Source organism: Columba livia, chromosome 3, assembly GCF_036013475.1.
Source record: "Columba livia isolate bColLiv1 breed racing homer chromosome 3, bColLiv1.pat.W.v2, whole genome shotgun sequence".
NCBI lineage: Eukaryota > Metazoa > Chordata > Aves > Columbiformes > Columbidae > Columba > Columba livia.
The window spans coordinates 101,275,126-101,294,974 of record NC_088604.1 but is presented as its reverse complement, the minus strand read 5'-3'; the positions used below and the strand labels follow the sequence as shown (position 1 = coordinate 101,294,974).

Sequence of the window (19,849 nt, the reverse complement as noted above, 5' to 3'; positions counted from 1 at the left end):
CCTGGGTCTCTCTCTCTGGTCTACCCAGCTCAGAACTGCAGCGCGAGGTCCAGATCCTGTGCTTCTAACCAGCAAACTGCGTGTGTGTAAGAAATGGAGAGCGACTTAACATTCCAGAAAAGCAGCAAATTTCAGTATGGATTTCTTCATTTTATTGACTATGCTTACAAGAAATGCAGTGGTCCCCATACATCCTGTTGGATGCAAATGCCGGTGTGTACCCAGACATCAGATTTTCCGCATACTTTCCAGCCCATTCCCTAAAATCCCCCCAAAGCCTACAAGAGGAATGCTGGTGTTTTTCCCCCCCACAAGCCCAGGACTCACCTCCAGAGGGCACTGGGAACTTGCTGTGCTGGTGGTCACCAGTGTGTGAGGTGCAAGGAGGAGCTGTTCTGTGGGCATTTCATTGCAATTAGGGGACATCAAAATATTTAAGTAATACTTTGACTGTCACTTTGCAAAGCACGTGGTTTTAGATATAGCTTGTATGCATTTCGAACTAAAAAAATCTCTGTAGCAGCTGTCTTTTGTTAACGAGATTATTGTGCTTATGGAGTGAATGTGAGAAACGTACATAAGCAGCGAAGGAACAGGTCTAAGTCAGTAATGAAAAAATCATTTAATGTAACTCTTGGGTCTTCTTACTTCTCTGCTAATTTGCAGCTGAACAGATGCTATACAAGCAAATGTTTATACAGGAAAAATATACAAAAGCAGAATTCTAAGAAGTGGTACAACAGTGCTTACAGACACTGTGATAAACCCCCTGCTAATGTTACTGAGACACTCCTTCCCTTCCCTAAGCAGCATCCGGAGCAGACAGAGGCAGACAGAGAGGCAATCGAGGCATGGAGAGGAAGAGGAGAAATCTGAGTGCTGGGAAAGGTGATTATACCATTAGAACGATGCTGATGCTTGGTGTTGCTTATAAGGCCGTGTTGGAAGCCAGTGGCAGAGATGCTGAGCTTAGGGAATGGTGAGTTTCAGGATGCCGCTTCTGTCACACGCATCGCTGGGTTTTTTTGGCCTCCGCAGGCTCAGAAGGGCGCAGCAGCCCGAGAGACCGCAGCAGCCACGAGGTGTGAAGCTGCCGGCTGCGCTGCTGCTGGCCGCCTTCCTCGGCACTTGCACGGCAGAAATCCTCTCTGGCTTCACGACCCCTCGGTGTTGCTCTCCTCCTCTCCACTGAGATGAGCCGGGAGGATTGCCCAGTCCAGCGCTGAACCGCTGGCTCTTTACTGGAGTTGCCCCACTGTGCATACCGGTGAACGTGCTCCCGGTTGCCAGCTGCCTGTGTGTTTTGGTGAAAGAATTGGCAGGAAGGGCTGGCCCTGTGCCAGAGTGGGACCCTGGCTCTGAGTGAGCAGCTGGTGGGGGTGATGGGGGCAGAGTCACTGTGGCATTTCACCTGCCAGATTTATTGGGATGAGACTGAAACAGCCAAAGACATTGTGTTGTGCTTGTGCAGGTGCATCGGTTTGGAGCTGATGGAGAGGGTCTGGACGAGATCACAGAAACGATCAGTGGGCTGGAACAGCTCTGCTGTGAGGACAGGCTGAGAGAGTTGGGGTTGTTCAGCCTGGAGAAGAGAAGGCTCTGGAGAGACCTTATTGCGGCCTTTCAGTACTTGAAAGGGGCCTGTGAGAAAGGTGGGGACAGACATTTTAGCAGGGCCTGTTGCAATAGGACAAGGGGTGATGGTTTTAAACCAAAGGAGGAGAGATTCATGCGGAAGAAATGTTTTACAATGAAGGTGGTGAAAGTGGCCCAGGTTGCCCAGAGAGGTGGTAGATGCCCCATCCCTGGAGACATTCCAGGCCAGGCTGGACGGGGCTCTGAGCAACCTGATCTGGGTGAAGATGTCCCTGCTTATTGCAGGGGGTTGGACTGGATGAGCTTTGAAGGTCCCTTCCAACACAAACTGTTCTGTGACTCTATGACTGTCTGACTCCAGTGTGCAGGTGTATCAGCTCCAGTGCACAGGCTGGTGCGGGTGCCCTGTGTAGCACCATGTCACGGTGCATCTGAGCTCCCAAGACAGGTCTGAGGCAATCTAACGCTGGGACCTAAAAGCTGTTTTAGCCATAAACGGCTCAGGTGTGCTGGAATGGGAACAGGCAGTTTGCTCCAGTCTGTCTTGTTGGTGAGGGGACAATAAGCAGTGTTCAGAGAGGCTTCCAGCGTGGGCAGAGAGCTCCTCTTGCCGCTGGCTCCAAACCAAAAGCCAGGGCAAGTGGTGAAGAAGCAGCCAAGAGGTCATGGGTGGCCTGGTCACTGGGATGGTCATGCGCAGCTTTTTCATAAACTGGAATTTGAGCTCTGTGGAAAACGGGTGCTTCAGTAGTTGGTTTTGGTCTAATGGTTCCACAAAGACTGAAGGTACTGAAATTTATCATTAAGTCATCAGATGTTCCAAACTGTGTTCATTCTGCGAATCAAAGCGTTTTTTTTCAGCTTGATCTGTCCACATCCGCTGGATCAATCGTAGTGCCTTAGGCTTCTCTTCTAGCTTGTGGCTGGATTAATCTCCGTGGTACACAGCCGCAGATATCCCATAGCATCTTCTCGGATTCAATCCAAGAGGAGAACACAGAGAAGGGAAGGGGTAAAGAGAAAGAAAGAATGTGAGATATCACTTCTCTGAGACAGTGAGGTAGCTGAGACAGAGATTAATGAAAAATTGACCTAAAAAGAAGTGTTTTCAAGTGGGTCAGCTGAAGCGTTTCAATTGGGTCAACAAGACCTGGAACCAAATCTTTAATTTTGGTTTTCTGATTAAAATAAAAGAGAAATGACTGCCTTTTCCCTCAGAAGGCATTGGCAGAAAATTCCCAACCAGCAGTGCTGGTAGCACAGAAGAGAAGTTTCTTTCCTTGAGCTGGTAGCAAATTTCCATACCCAGCTCCTGGTCTTCTAGATAAGACTCCTCTTTTGCCTTCATCGTTAATTTGGCCTTCTTGGTGAAATCGATGGCTTGGGTTTCGAGGAAGACAAATACAGTGGGATTTTGAGATGTTTTAGCAATGCAGAGTACTCTCCCCTGCTGTCTGGACTTTTTTCCCAGTTGAAAATACACATTTCTCCCCACAACTGCAACAACACTGATTTTTGCATTCTGGCCTGTTTTTGTTGCCTCTAGCCTTGATGTTGTCCTTCGAATTAGGAGTCCCATCTGTTGTTATCCTGAGCGGCACAGAAATAGAAAATCCTGCGGGCGAATGGAGCATTGCTTTGCAGGACCAAACTGAGCTCTGCATCCAGTTTAGTGCTTAGTTTAAATGCTGTTGAATACACACCTTAAATCTTTGTTTTTCGGGGGCAACGTGCCAAGTAAATGGAAATTTGTGTTTGACAGTTTTCCATTTCCTTAAAAATGAAACATGCTACTAATAAGCAAGCTATGGGGGTGGGTGAGGAACAGGTTTGCTGAGACATAGGGATGGCTCTGAGCACGTAGTTGTCCATGTTTGTCAGTGCCACTTTTTCTTCTGCTGTTTGACATTTTGTACTTTTTATTTGCAAAACTGGAACCCCAAGGATTCTGTGTTTCTGGGCAGAACTGTGTCCAGCCAGGCACTGAGCTCTCCTGTCTTACAAAACCCATCCGCATATATTTGGCCTCTGGCCAGTTCCAAAGCTTCTTTGAATAAATGTATGTATGTGTGTGAACTACTGTGTAAACAGTTCCTGGGCACAGTAAATAGGAATGGCACAGCTCAGTGCCTGTTTGATGGCACTTCCCATGAAGACATCTCACTTGTAAAACGACAATACATCCATTAGCTGAAACATGTGACTTGGTGGTTAGGCAGAAGAAATTCATTAACATTCAAAATCCAAATCTTGATCTGAATTGTATAGCCTCTTCATCTTTGGTAAAAGCAGAAGAGACTCTTTATGTGGCTACTGTCCACACCTTTTTTTCACTACGCCCCAGTGGGATGTTCACACCATCACTGTGCAGTTGCGTACACTGCTAAGTGGCTGTGGGCCTGGAAGCACAGCTGGCCAGACTGGGGCACTGAAGGACTCCAGCTTGAGAAGCAGTGGCTTTATTTTCCTTTATGTTTGCCCAAGCTTTTCTCTGATTAAGAAGGCCTATTTCTTCCACACATGCAGATATCAAAATCTGCAAGAAGATCCCTTACCTGACAGAACAGCCGTGTCACTTGAGTAATACAATATGCTTTGAGGAGCTTGATTTTCAAAATTAGTATTAATAAAAGGTGGGTCTGAACAGTAAAGTCCGAGTATAATTCTCAATCTAAGTCCTCCACAGCCACAAATGTTCAAACCCTGGGCTTTGGTATGTGCAATTGTAAGAGACAAGAGGTAGCTGCAAAGTTCAGGTCAGGAACCTGCCTCTGAATCTCAATGAGTCACAGGGATTGTCGAGGCAAACAGTGGTTACTGTATGTGCTGCTGAATTCAAATCGAGCCATTCTTTAGGGAAAGAGAAAGCAACAGGCAGCTTGTCACTCACTGTTTCTTTTGAATTGGAATAAAACTTCTCAAACTTTAAAAATAAAGCTGTGAAAGGCAGCTACATTTCATGTAGGCTTCACACCATATAAAATTCACAAGAAAGCGGAGGACAGAGATTTTATCACAGGAATATGGACCTGATTCATTTTTGGGATTTGGCCTTGGCTCTGATCTGAGTGTGATTTAAATACAAAGTCTACAAATTTGAGTTCTCTGTCACCCTTGGATACTACCAGTGTGGGGTAGACTGTATTGCACCAATAGTATGAAAAAGGTGAAATGAACTTATTTTGCTATTTCCATTACTGTTAGTTGTGAACTCAGGTTTTATAAAATCCCAGAATCTCTGGCAGAAACACAGCATACAAATGGTGGGGGTGACCAATTCTTGTGTTCTATTCCTTGAGTTCCCATCCACCCTTACTGGACTGTGATGTTGGAGAGGGGCCAAAGGAGGCCACAGAAATGATCAGAGGGCTGGAACAGCTCTGCTGTGAGGACAGGTTGAGAGAGTTGGGGCTGTTCAGCCTGGAGAAGAGAAGGCTCTGGGGAGACCTTATTGTCACTTCTCACTATTTACTATAAAAGGGGCATGTAAGAAAGATGAGGACAAAATTTTTAGCAGGATCTGTTGCAATAGGACAAGGTGTAATGATTTTAAACTAAAAAAGGGGAGATTCAGCTAGACATGAGGAAGAAATGTTTTACGATGAGGGTGGTGAAACACTGGCCCAGGTTGCCCAGAGAGGTGGTAGATGCCCCATCCCTGGAGACATTCCAGGCCAGGCTGGACGGGGCTCTGAACAACCTGATCTGGGTGAAGATGTCCCTGCTCATTGCAGGGGGTTGGACTGGATGAGCTTTGAAGGTCCCTTCCAACCCAAACCATTCTATGATACTATAAGAATTTGAGGAAAATCTGATCACCTATGTCCTGTTTTATCTTGCGGTATGAAATGCTGACCTCAGTATTTCCAAGCCTGTATGCAGTTTGCAGCGGGAAGAAGGGTGATAGCAGAGAATGTGCATGTTTGGTATGTCTATTTGCTAACATTTGATTTCATTTTTCACTGCAGCTCAGAGATAAACACAAGCTGGAACTCTGTGCTTTTATGCCCAGGAAAATAGGTTTATAGGTATGCAGACCAAAGAAGGGAAATCCAGATCTCATTTTTTAGGTGTTAAAAGTCCCTCTTTGCAACAGAGGGAGAGAATTTTCATTCTCTTTGTGTACAGCATGCTCTAGAGTGGCTCCTGCCCTCTTCCACTGCAGAAGGTGTGAGTGGTTCCTGCAGGAAGGATGGCAGGGGTGTTGGTAACACATTTCTCTGCAAGTCTGTGCTCTTAAAGCATGGAAATGGCCCAGCTCTCTTGGCATGGCAGCGTTGAGAAGGTCAGAGCACGTTGTACTGGAAAGAGGCCTCCTGCTTCCTGCATTGGCTGATAGAATTCCCAGGGAGGATTTTAAGCAAGGGTTTGTTTGAAAACAGATGAAAGCAAGCAAATTAATCAACTAGCAAAAAAGAAAATGACGTTCTGGAAGACTTAAGCAGTCTGAGTCACGAGCCAGACCTGCAGCCAGTGGCAGCGACAGGCTTGCCAGTGTGAATACCCGGGAAAAACGTGGAACAGGATGCACATGACAGTGAAGAAGGTGCTGCAGCAGCTCAGGTCTTGTGTTTGCAGTCAATAGTGGGAGGGAGGCATGATGGACATGCTGCAGTTGATGTTCCTCAAATGCTTCCTCAGCAGTTATCATCCACCTGAGAAAGAAGAATAAACTCAAAAAAGAAAGCCGTTTTCTTATTAACAGTGTTTCTTCTCACTGAACCACTCGATGGTGTTTTCAGAAAGAAATACCAGTTCGGTGCTGCCGAGTGCCTTCAGTTGTAGTGTTGTGTGGTCATCCCGGAGGAGCTGCAGGGCTCTGCTCTGTGTCAGGGCCACCGGCAAGTCACTGGCAGGGTCACTGCTCTCTGGCTGCGAAAACCTTTACCACTGAGTTGTAAGGTTCAGGCATCCTTTCCCCTATGTTTAATTTTTGTACTGGAAATTTATGCGGGATGGTAGGCGCAGCCAAGAGTTGGTAAATCAATCTGTGCACGTGGGAGGGAATACTGTAATATTCTGCCTTTTCTGAGAGAAATAAGCAAATCTCTCATCTTGCACTATTGCTGCTGAGAGGAGACTCAGTGCTGGAATCTCCATGTCTTGGAAATAAGTAGATGGGAATCATACGTAGGAGATGTATCAAAGAAGCCTTAGAAATACAACTATGTACTAATTTTGACTAGCTCAAATATGTTAAATGGCTTCTCCCATCAGCTGGGAAAAACAAAGGAAAAGTAAGTACGTGTATTTACATTTCATAATGAATTTGCTTAGGCTCCATTTATTCCTGTTATGAATTTACTTTTCGTTAGTAGCCTCCTGGTAGGAAAGTCTCTTGGAAAAGATGCATTTGAACTCAAAGTTGATCCACAAGAGGTGAATTTTAAACTTGGAATCCTGTGATTTTGCTGTGGAAGCACAATACCAAGAATCACACACAACTATTTAAACATTAAAATACCCACTTCATAGCAACTATTTAAACACTAATAACCCCCACCCTGTATGACTTGGAGTTATCATTCCCAACACTGAGCTGCAGCAAATAGTTCCTTACCAAGAGTTTTTTTAACACAAAACAATTTTCAATAACAGATGCCTTTGATAAAATTTCTAACTGCTTGTTATCAGGAAATGTGCAAGCAGAGAGGAGGAGATTTACTGATTAAACAAGACATTTCACATTTTTCACCCACTGCAGCTTGCATCCAGCTGCATGTCTTGGTCTGAAGGCTGAGATGGGTCAGCAGTGAGGGACAGATGGGAGCTCCAGGAGCTCCTGGCCTGGTGTCACTGATGGCTCTGGGTTCATTGATGGGGGCCACTGCTCTGCAGTGCCACAGAGTCACAGAATCACAGACTGGTTGGGGTTGGAAAGGGACCTCTGCAGATCATCCAGTCCAACCCACCTGCTAAAGCAGGTTCACCCAGAGCAGATCACACAGGAATGTGCCCAGGCGGGTTTTGAATGTCTCCAGAGAAGGAGACTCCACAGCCTCTCTGGGCAGCCTGTTCCAGTGCTCTGGCACCCTCAAAGTAAAGAAGTTTCTCCTCATATTCAGATGGAACCTCCTGTGCTTCAGCCTGTGCCTGTTGCCCCTCATCCTATCGTTGGGCACCACTGAAAAGAGTCTGGTCCCATCCTCTTGACACCCACCCTTGAGATATTTATAAACATTGATGAGATCCCCTCTCAGCCTTCTCTTCTCCAGGCTGAACAGACCCAGCTCTCTCAGTCTTCCCAAAGAACCGCTATTTGCCTTTACAAAGACAGATGACTTTGCTTTGCACAGGAACTAATTTCTCGCTGGCTGTCCCCAAGCACCGTTTTTCCCAGTGAGGGGTTGACCGTGCCCTTTGAAGGACCAGAAAATTGTGTTTCGAGTGTTCAGCAAAAGCCACTGGGCAGACAGCTGCTTCCCTTACAAGGTTACCAGCGTGTATTGCTCGCTAACACACCGTCCTCCTGAGAACATCATCACCCAAGCCTTTACTGGAGATCGTTCTTCTCGACCCATCTATTAATAACAGGTGATGTCAGCCTGTTCCTCCTTTCTTCCTCCAGGCAAAATCTGGCCACAATGATCAAATAATCGGTGAGATTTGGAGAGGGGCTGCTGATGGCGTTGGAATACAGGGTGACCCCAGGAGCAGGCGCTGTGACTGAGTCAGAAGAGTACATCAACACTCCCACTCCGCTGACAGGTTTGCAATCTGAAAAAAAAAAAACGGGCTTAGGCCTGTGCTCCTATTGTGTTACAGTTAATGCTGGCATTCACTGGCAAGCAGTGGCTGCTGCTAGTTAATCGTCGTTTAATGGGATGGATTACAGCGATGTGAATTCTAAAGGGGTGATGCCATGCTCTGGTCTGGAAGTGAATGCGGGCTCAGGCCACAGCGGGGAGTCACCCTCTGCCTTCACTGCTGGTGCCCTGGCTGGGGCACGGTGGGACTGCAGGTGCTGTGAGTGTCCCTTCTGGAGCAGAAACAGCTTCTTGGCTGGCAATGAAATCTGAAACGGGCGTTTGCCTTCCCCATCCTCCTGCCACTGTTCCTCTCCAGCTTTGCCTTTCCCTCAGACTTCAGGGGGGTGCTGTTCACTACAGGAAAGACATTGAGGTGCTGGAGAGAGTTCAGAGAAGGGCAATGAAGCTGGTGAGGGGTCTGGAGCACAAGTGTGATGAGGAGCAGCTGAGGGAACTGGGGCTGTTCAGCCTGGAGAAAAGGAGGCTGAGGGGAGACCTTATCGCTGTCTGCAACTACCTGGAAGGAGGTTGTAGCATGGAGGGGGTTGGGCTCTTCTCCCATGTAGCAAGTGATAGGATGAGAGGAAATGATCTCAAGTTTCACCAGAGAAGGTTCAGATTGGGTATATGGAAAAATTTCTTCACAGAAATGGTTGTGAAGCACTAGAACAGGCTGCCCAGGGAAGTGGTGGAGTCACCATCCCTGGAGGTGTTTAAAAGACACATATGTGAGGTTCTTAGGGACATGTTTTAGTGCCAGTGTTAGGTTATGGTTGGGGTCGGTGATCTTAAGGGTCTCTTCCAACCAAAATTATTCTGTGATTCTGTCGGGAGTAGGTGCGAAGAAATGGTCTAAGGAGAGGAGGGGGATACCTGTGCGTCTTCCATGCAGTGGCCTGTCCTAGAATCTGCAGGACAGAGAGTGCAGCTCTGTTGGGGAAGCTTTTTCCATGTGTTTGTGAGATTGGCAGGGTGGCTGCCTGCTGAGGAGCCCTCTGCCGAGGGGCTTCCAGATCCCTCTGCAGTGTGCAGCACAGCCACGCGCTCCCACTCCACACTGCCACTGGCTTCTACATAGTCTTTATCTCCCGGGTCACAAATGCTACACTTTTCTTGCAGTGTAGTGATAGGAAATGAATATATTTCTGGTGAGCAGAAGCAGTGGCTTGTCCTTTAGGACCTAAGGTGGGTACACCTCCTCTTGAAACTACAGTGGGAGCGCATCTTCTTGAGCTATGTGGGGAGTCCAGTTGCCTAATTTTGCTTTCAGGTCTGTCTGATGTACCCCAGGTCCTTGTGACCTTACCGTGTTGTCTCCACTGGATGTGTGGGATTAAATGGTGGCCCCATCCATGTCGCATGTTGGGACAGATGGTCACCCTGGTAGGTACAGGCTGCCAAACTGCGAAGTACTTTGGCAGTCCTATGTAACAGTTCACTGCAGGAAAGTTACTAGTGATTATTCTGGTGAAAACAGTCTTTGGGTTAAATTTTTCCCTACCTGAGTCTGTAGTCCAAACCTCACCCTGAGATGATGAAACCAAGATAAGTACGAGGCTAATCTGCTTTCATGATACAAAGTGGGAGAATGGTAGAAAATTAAGAATCAGAGATTATTGGGCTGTTAAGATTTTCCTGCTTTATTCGTTCTTCCATTGCTAATCGATATGTTGCTTTATAATTGCAAGAGCCAAAGATGAAATTTACTCTGCTCCATCCAACAAATCCCAGGTTTGGTTAGCTAGAATCTGCTATATTCTGCTCATTCCTGGAATAGAACAGAAAAGCCACAATAAAGCTTATATTTCTCTTCACTTACGAGAGGCAAATGGAATCTGAAACTGGCAATTTTTTAAAGACCTTTACATTTTACTTCCTCCACTCAGAAATACAGAACTGAGTTTCCCTTAAGTATATTCCAGTATTTGCAGATTGAATAAAGGAAAGTACTAGATGAGGCACATGTAATTTCTTGAATGTTAAACAAAAATCAGCCAGGTGAAGTCCAGACTTGGAATCTAGCAGCTTTAATAGCTGCTGTAAGTCAGAATACTCTGTGGAGATTGCCACATTTTTAGAAAGCTGAGCAGGTATTACAATGCCCTCCTCCTTTGCCTCCTTTCTATCTTGCTTGGGCTGTTGCAGAAGAGGTTGTTTCAGTGCCGCTGTTCATTCCGCGCTGCGCATTGCAATAGTGCAGCACCACTCTATTCAGATTCACAGCAGCTCCATGGGGAACCGCTTGAATCCCAAACAAGTCTCAAAACCATCGCTTGAAAACACGTACACCAATATTGAGCTTTATATAACCCTCTTTAGACACAGTTTAAAGCTAAAGCTACCACTCTTTCAAAAGAAGTGCGCTCTCCATGGGAAAAAAAAATATTAAGCCAGCCTCTTCCAGGCAATTATTTCCAGGCCACGTAGCTGGAGTGAATGATGTGAAATAATATTTCAGTAGCAGCCCTGAGTAGAAGGGTTGCATAACCAGGCGCTGTCCTGTGTCAAATCTCAACAAATGTTACTAAGAAGACAGGGCATTTTTACTCCCAGCTCGTGTATGTAATGTGGATTTGGTGTTGGCTACTCATGCAGTCCATTCCATTGTGGCATGACTGTTTATTATAGGTGGCTGTGTATACACCTGTAAGCCAGTAATGAACTTGTTTGTCATGAAAAGCCAATGACTAGAACAGCTGCTTCAGTTTAGGATACGTGGATTTAACTGGACTGTGCCACTGACTTAGTATGTAAACTCAGATAATCCATTAATTTTCACGTAGCTCATTATCCTGAATTTAGTTTAGAAATTGGGACACGGATCTTTATAAATCTCTTGGTCATCTTTGCCTCACTTCGTATTAGGTCAAGCCACACACCGTTTTTACAGCAAGGAGTGTTTCTGTTACAGGGGCTTAGGAGTTCAAGGGAAAATAATTCATTTCAGTTATGTGATTGAGTCTGATAATTATGATCAAGCCTTGGTAGTCTCCAGTTTAGCAGCACAATCTATAGAAAGGTTCTCTTTGCCAGGTTTCCGATTGGCGTTGTTTGGTATAATGACAGTGAACATGTTCCAATTTCTCTGTTTCCACAATGATTTAAAAGAATCTGAGAGAGGGTCAAAATTCACATCTGCAGCCGCATTTTAGTTGCTTCTCCCTTTGTAGCTCTGTGACAATTCTAGTGACGAGGTTCAGTCAACTGCAAAGTGAATCGATCCAGATCTGTATGGAAAGTCCATATTTAGAGCTCTAAAAGCCAGCAGTGTATGACTGGCACTTAGGTTTAGTGGACCCATCAGTAATTAGTCTACGTGTGCTAGGCCAAGTGGGGCAGAGACACACAGCATGAACAGTATTTCACTATTCTTCATTTTTTATTGAAGGGCTCATCATGTCCTGCCAGATGCCTGGTATATTACAAACAAAATGTCCCTGTTCTGAGGAGCTTTGTTTAAGGACATCTATGAAAGGATAGGAAGAAATATGTGTGTGCTTTTAAGTACAGATCAACTAGGTATCCCGAGGAAGTCTGTCAAAGTGAGACTTCCAGGGAGGTTTGAAAATGGGAAGTGTCGCTGTGCTGTGGTTGGGCTCAGAGGTGAGGAACAAAGCACAGTCACATGAAACAGCACATAGGGTCTCTTAGCGAAGGGTCCAACAGATACAGATGTGAGAACATTTGTGTTTTGAGACCGAAGATTTACTGAGAATACAGTTTTATCTTGAGCTGTAGCCTCAAAATCAGTGTCTGTGATGCTGAGGGGTTCTAACCAGTCCCTTGCTAGGCCAACCCATTCCTGTTTGCTTTTCTGTTGCACAGACTGATGCGTGTGGTGTAGATGAAGATCCCGCTTTGATGGGTGGGCTGAACACTTCTACCCTGGACAATTTGTGAGATGAACAAATACACAGAAAGTGAGCCCTGCTTTTATCTTGTGCACATGGAATTGAACAAAAATGGCTTCTCAATCAGCAGCACATTCACTTTCATCCCCCTCCCCTAGCTGATGTCTGCCATCACTGAGCCTCTCTCCTCTTTGATCTGCTTTTTTTGTTTTCAAACAGCTTATTCTTTCATCAAGAAAGAGCAGCTTCTTTTGTGAGCAGAACATCAGTAAACACACCAGAGAAAAATGGAAGGGATAATAATATAAATTTATCTTCTGAGTAAGTTCCTGTTCCAGAAAACTAAGCAGCATCTCTTTCTCCCCAATGACATTTCTCTAATAACCATTTCATAGTAGCAAGGCTATGAACAGAAGAATCTTAATAGCTTTAGGGTGTTTTACTATTCAATCACTATTCAAGGTGGAAGGATTTAGGTGATAAGGACCCGAGCTACTCACAGCATTTTTAGCAGGAGCAACAATAGTTAAATGACATATTTTAATATGTTTTTGGCTTACATTTCACTATGGTACACTCAAATTGTCTGTTAGGAACTGGTACAAAGCAGCTTGAAGTCTCTACCATTCTTTCAGTTAAATTTAAGAAGCCTTCTCCCAAGCCTTTAAGTCAAGTCAGTATTGGAGTTATTCCCTTAATCTGATTAATAAGAGTTCATTACAGCCCCTTTCCTGATGGGGGGAGCAAGGAAGCTGCAGGCCCGTTTGACGGTGGTCACTTAGATCAGCTGTAGCTCTGGGTCTACAGCTCCTTCCATGGTCATTTCTTCCAACCGATAGCGCAGTGGCTGAATCCTAAAGGGTCCTTATAAAGCTGCAGGCTCCACTAAGACATAAATGAGATCACATTTTAATTAAAACATTGACATTATAATGTAGACATGGCACAGTAACGCATAATATTTAGGAATCTCTAGTAGGAATTACGTAAGAATCTGTTATGCAATATTTAAAAGCTGTGATAGTTCACCAAGCTTGCTGCCATTGTTGCTGGAGAGTCCCTTCTCCAGAGCCCTTCCCTGGACCACATCCTACTTCTCGTGGCTAATTTTATAGCAAAGCCGTGAAGATATCTCACTGTGGAGCTTATCCTTGTAGCTGTCAATGGGTGTATCATGAGCAACTCTCTTTTATTGTGAGCCTCTTTGCTTTGTGAGTAGCCTTGTTAAACTCATGTAGATGCTTGTGAAGCTGGTTATCCTGTGGATGACAGCCAAGATTTAATTTCTGGCTCAAAATTCATCACTCCTGCTTACAGACAGTATCCTTCCTTTTAGCTTTTATTTATTACTCTTTTGGCAAATGTATTATAGTGGAAGGAATTATCATGACAGCTCTGGATAAAAGTGTCCTTGACATATAACCATTATCATTTCTTCTCCTTATCATGTGGCAAATGCGACTGGTTTATTTATGATTCGTGCTGTGTAAAGGACTTGCCCATATTCTGTAGAAATGTTTGTAGTTTTCCTCCTGGCTTTAGACATCTGTGGGCTGGCCAGTGTGCCCATGAACAGTGGTCTCCAAGGGGATGTCCCCATTGGGGACAGCTGGGGTTCATTCCCTCTTTTTCCCCTGCTGTATTCACAGAATCACAAAATGTCAGGGATTGGAAGGGACCTCAAAAGATCATCCAGTCCAATCCCCCTGCCAGAGCAGGAACACCCAGATGAGGTTACACAGGAAGGTGTCCAGGCAGGTTTTGAATGTCTCCAGAGTAGGAGACTCCACAACCTCCCTGGGCAGCCTGTTCCAGTGCTCTGGCACCCTAACCATGAAGAAGTTTCATTTCACATTTAAGTGGAACCTCTGGTGTTCCAGTTTGTACCCGTTGCCCCTTGTCTTATCATTGGTTGTCACCGAGAAGAACCTGGCACCATCCTCGTGACACTCACCCTTTACATATTTATAAACATTAATGAGGTCACCCCTCAGTCTCCTCCAAGCTAAAGAGCCCCAGCTCCCTCAGCCTTTCCTCATAAGGGAGATGCTCCACTACCTTCATCATCTTGGTTGCCCTACGCTGGACTCTCTCCAGCAGTTCCCTGTCCTTCTGGAACTGAGGGGCCCAGAACTGGACACAATATTCCAGGTGTCATCTCACCAGGGCAGAGTAGAGGGGTAGGAGAACCTCTCTCGATCTACTAACCACCAACCCCCTTCTAATACCTCCCAGGATGCCATTGGCCTTCCTGGCCACAAGGGCACAGTGCTGGCTCATGGTCATCCTGCTGTCCACCAGGACCCCCAGGTCCCTTTCCCCTATGCTGCTCTCTAACAGATTATTCCCCAATTTATACTGGAACCTGGGGTTGTTCTTGCCCAGATGCAAGACTCTACACTTGCCCTTGTTACATTTCATTATATTTTTCCCTGCCCAACTCTCCAGCCTGTCCAGGTCTCTGGATGGCAGCACAGCCTTCTGGTGTGTCAGTCACTCCTCCCACTTTGGTGTCATCAGCAAACTTGCTGACAGTGCACTCTATTCCCTCATCCAAATCATTGATGAATATATTGAATAATACTGGTCCCAGTACTGACCCTTGAGGCACTCCACTAGATACAGACCTCCAACTGGACTCTGCCCCATTGACCACAACTCTCTGACTTCTTTCCTTCAGCCAGTTCACGGTCCACCTCACTACCCGATCGTCCAGACCACACTTCCTCAGTTTAGCTGTAAGGATGCTGTGGGAGACTGTGCCAAATGCTTTACTGAAGTCAAGGTAGACCACATCCACCACTCTGCCATCATCTATCCACCTTGTTATGTCCTCACAAAAGGCTATGAGCTTGGTGAAGCAGTATTCCTCCCTTCACCATCACCTGTGTGATGTGAGCCGTAAAAACAGTCTGGAAAACAGCCCATCTTTCCTGCCTGTTCTCTCACTTGGTAAGTGCAGAGGCTTGGGTAGGGAGTTACAATATGCCCTGGCAGGAGGTAAAGCTTAACAGGGTTTTTTTAGCCTCCTCTGATTATTCCCATGTTTATCTATTAAAAGATGACTCTTCTGCGTACAATTTCAGCAAATCCAAGTCTTTATTTGCAGGGAACACTCTGTTAATGTCTTTCTGCATGAGCCCCAAATACTTTGTTTTCATTGTTTTGGCTCCTACTCACTCTGGGGAAGATCAATAGCCAGTTGCTGGTGGCTGTCGTTATCACTTCGTGGCAGGTGATGTAGTAGTAGCTGTGCTGTGTTTGTTCTCCTTCTACTTTAGACACATAGTTCATCCGTAAAACTAACAGTTGCTCCACGTTTAATTTGTCATCCTTGCCCTTGAAAACAGAAGCTGATTTTTGCATACACCGCAGTGTGCAAGATACTCCCTGTTCACTGCAGCAAAAGCTGATGAGTAACCATGGGGTCGTAAGAGGAGAAGATGTGGGACCCAGGCAATATGAGCCACTGGAGGCAGAAGCAGAGGTGGATGCATGGGTGGTGAAGAATGCCAGAGACCTGAATGATATGGGTTATCACTGAGTTTTCCTCTTTGCCACTGCTGATTAAATCCCCCAGTTGGACATCATGGGGGTGAGAAGCTGTACTCATTTCATTTCATCATTTCATTTCATTTCATTTCATTTCATACTAAGGTTTTCAGACTATAGCAGTGTTCTCGGGAAATCTGTGTTTCATTTCACTTGCTGCACAGCCATGCTGGAGGTCTGATGTCAGAAGCAATCACTGACCAGCCAGGTTTCAGAAATCACACTGTCATTTGTTGCAATATGTCAAACATCTTCCTTTGGATAATGTGTCTCATTTAAGGTGTCTGACACTGAGCCTTCGGAATTGCTGGTTCCTTTGGAAGTGTTGGCTTTGGCGATCTGAGCAGGACGTTGCCCCCTTCTCCCGTCTCTAGGGAAATGGGACTCCCTTGTCTTGCTCAATGCAGCTTGTACCCATCTGGCGCTGCAGCCATCTAAACCCAATTAAAGAAGGCACAGAAAGGAAAAAGCAGAGAAGGCTGATTTTCTGAAATTGCACTACCTTTTGTTATCAGTCTGTGATCAATGCTATGGTAATTGGTGACAAACGCAGAGGAAATGCTGGTTATTACAGGGGGTGAATGTCCCTATCTGTCATTTGAGTCCAACTTGTTTATCTTCAAATTGGAGCATGGGGTCATTAAAGCAACATAATATTATCGCATTGATGGAAGAGGCAGTCTGCTAAGTTCTTCGATACCAGATGGTAAATGCAGCTTGAGTTGGCAAATTGTTGTTCTTCTTCCTGCCGTGCAAAGGCTTTTTATCTACAAGCATCATAAAAACAGAACAGAAAAACAAGAAGAAATTTCTTTAATCAAGCATGAAAGATTTGAAAGAAAATAACAACAAGAAAAAACTCAGACAAAAGTGCAAGAACAGATTCTGCTCCAGTGCTTTGTGATTTATTCCTCATGTATGAGAGCTCTGAGGGCCAAAGCCTGCTGACTTTGCTATACAGAGAACCTTAATGACCTCAATAGGAATTAATTAATAAAATGAGGTACCACTGAGCATAAGCCTGTCCAGCTTTATCATAGTGGCTTCTTTTACAAATATTTCTGAAATTCTGCAGTTTTAATAGAATAACAGGAAAAGGTGAGAGTTTTAGAAAAGGTAGAATTAATAAACAATAACTGATGATAGGACCAACCATGTTGATGATAGCTCTATAAAAGTGAAAGCTTGAGAAATTTGGAGTTGCCTCCATAAACAAGCTTTGTCACTCCACACCAGACAAGGCGAGTCCTTGGCAGTGTGCCGTAGAAGGCAGTCCTGTCCTGGTGGGGGATTCATCAGAAGCAAAGATACATCTTTCCATCTCTAGTTTCAAAAATCAAGGAATCCTTTTGGGGCCTCACAAAAATAAAGAGATTATAGTGCCTCTCCAGAGCACATAATGTGCCTTGAAATGCAATCAGAAAAGTCTCTGCAAATCTAAATCCCAAAGGCAATCAACATATTTTGGTGGAAATCCTGAGAGACTTAAGTTGCCTAGTCTTCACTATACAAACAAAGAAATGCCACTTGTCCTGTAATTTTCATCATGGGATATAAACATGTTTGGTTTTGTATGTTCTCAAAGATGAGGGCTCCAATTTCTATGAGTCCAGCATTTCATTTCGGTGGCATCACTCGTGGCCACATACTGTGATGCATTTAGACATGTGGGGAGCGCTTTGTTCCGTGCACAATACCAGAGTGGTCTCTGACTTGGTCACCTTCAGACTGAAATGCAGACTCTGATTTATTTTATTCACTTTGTTTTTTTCAGTAACAAGTTTTCCCAACATATCAACATATTTCTTCCAGCATGAGCAGGTTTGTAAGTACATGAAGTAATCCATGGTAATATTGATACAAAGGATTCTGTGAGGGCATTCACTGAACTGCCTCTCTCTGTCTGCAACGCACTCCAGATCCAGCTCTCAGACCCTTTGCTTTGTGCCTGAGCCCACAGGGATGGTTGTAGGGGCCAGGGCAGAAGCCCACCCACCTCCACATCTCTGGCAATGGTGCCAAAGTGCATCCCTGAGCAAGAGTAAAGAAAAGGGCAAGCATCTAATGATACTTCTATGATTTGCAGGTCGAGGACTTTCCAAGCCAGAAAATATATGACTGACTTTGGAAAGTGAGCTGTTTGCCCCAGACATGTGGTTTGTGATGTGAATGTCCCATTCATTGAGCTGGCACCATTTAGAGAGCATTTTGATCAACCCGGATTCTTGCCTCAAACTAGAGTGCTCATTTGAGTGCTGATTATTTATCGTTGCTGTGAGTTTTCCTGTTTGTGGCCTTTAATGATGAGTGCTGCAGATGGCTTGTATATTGAGACATATTTTAAACTAAGTATGGAGCTGGTTGTGTAACCTCAGCTGCCTTGGGATTTGTATTTGGGAGGGGGAAAAAAAAGAAGAAGAAAGAATTTCCCTGCAAGTACTCAACAGACAATCACTGCTCAGTGAATGAAGGCATGCATGTCATTTTACATCAGCTATACTTGCTTACATTCCCTGTGGCTGGAGGCAGAATTTAAGAAGCCATTGGATATGGCTGATAGAAGGAGGTAATAAAACAGCACAGAACGAACAAAGAAATGCAAACTTAAACAGATAACAGCATCACTCTGAAATGAACTCTTCCTCGCATCCGTGTTTTTAGGGAAAATAAATTGCTTACCTTCTGTATTATATTTTCTGCTGCAAAGACAGAAAAAAAATATATATAGCAGTGTAGTTGTAGTTTAATACTCAAAAATCAAAGGCAAGTTTATGCTATGAGATTCTCAGGGTGTGATTTACCAGTGCATTTTCCCTGCTGTGTAGCTTCTTTCATGGCAGAGGGGACTTCCATGGGCAGAGGGAACATTTTTAAGAGCTGCCATGCGGCTCCTGACCTCCTTTGTAAAGATGCCCAGTTTGCTCCTCTGACTGCCAATTCCTTGCTGGTGTTCACGGGCAGCATTTGTGATATCACTTTTTTATCATCCACGAATGAGTAGAGGATTTCCGTCATCCTGACAAATGATGACCCGACTTCATGTCGTGACCTCATCTCATTGTTGCCGCATTGCATGGTGTGGGGTAGTGGAGACAGTCTCAGCAAGGCCAGGGAATTGCAGTCTGATGGAAAATGGCGCAGACCTTCTTCTCAGTGACCCAGCAGCTCCTGCAATTGCATTTCACTTGCTGAGCTGGCAATTAAAGCTATTAAACAAGATCGTGTTGTAATCCCGTAGCTGGTTTGGGCTAAGGCTAAGTACCAGGTGGCTGGGAGGAGGGTGTTCTCAGAGCTGCTCCCATGGTGTCACAGTTCAGATCTGTTCTCAACTGGGAATGTTTTCTTCTAACATTTTTTTCAAGAGGTGGGCTGCGATTCTTGGCAAACTCCCTGTGAACCATTGTGCGTCTTCTCCTGTCTGGGCATGATGAATTCTTTTGACCTTTGCTTTCTGTAACAAAAGCCCAGAATAATGTGTACTTTCGAAAAAATCCTCAAAGGCTTTCAAGGAGAAAATTTGTCACTTACAGCAAGACATTCAGGGTTACTTAGCAGTATGTGTTTAGTGTCATTTGAGGAGCTGTGGGGTACCACCTGGTCTTTAGCTGTCTCTCCACAGGAGTGAAGACCTCTCATGAACCCTGTGCTGTTTCTACTAGATCCACGTGGAAGTCTCAGATCATAGAATCATGTCCTGAGCTGGAAGGGACCCACAAGGATCATCGAGTCCAACTCCTGTCCCTGCACAGGACAACCCCACAGTTCACACCATGTGTTTGAGGGTGTTGTCCAGTCTCTTCTTGAACACTGTCAGGCTTGGGGCTGTGACACCTCCCTGGGGAGCCTGTTCCAGTGCTCCAGCACCCTCTGGGTGAAGAACCTTTTCCTAATGTCCAACCTGAACCTCTCCTGGCACATCTTTGTGCCATTCCTTGGGTTCTGTCATTGGTCACTAAAGAGAAGAGATCAGCACCTGCCACTGCTCCTCCCCTTGTGAGGAAGCTGTAGCCACCATGAGGTCTCCTCTCAGTCTCATCTTCTCCAGGTTGAACAAATCAAGTGACTTTAGCTGCTCCTCATATGGCTTCCCCTCCAAACCCT

At 45.2% G+C, this 19,849-nt stretch overlaps 1 long non-coding RNA gene across 2 annotated transcripts in view; it reads left to right on the top strand.

Moving 5' to 3' along the window:
* The window catches only part of LOC110365484 (uncharacterized), a 144,622-nt gene that overhangs the window by 70,093 nt on the left and 54,680 nt on the right, over positions 1 to 19,849 (top strand). The window contains exon 1 of one of the 2 annotated variants that reach the window (XR_010471629.1): positions 7,257 to 8,304. The exons of the other annotated variant lie outside the window; for it this stretch is intronic. This is a non-coding gene — a long non-coding RNA (uncharacterized LOC110365484). Of the gene's footprint in view, positions 1 to 7,256; positions 8,305 to 19,849 lie in introns of those variants that run through there. 2 annotated transcript variants of the gene reach the window in all.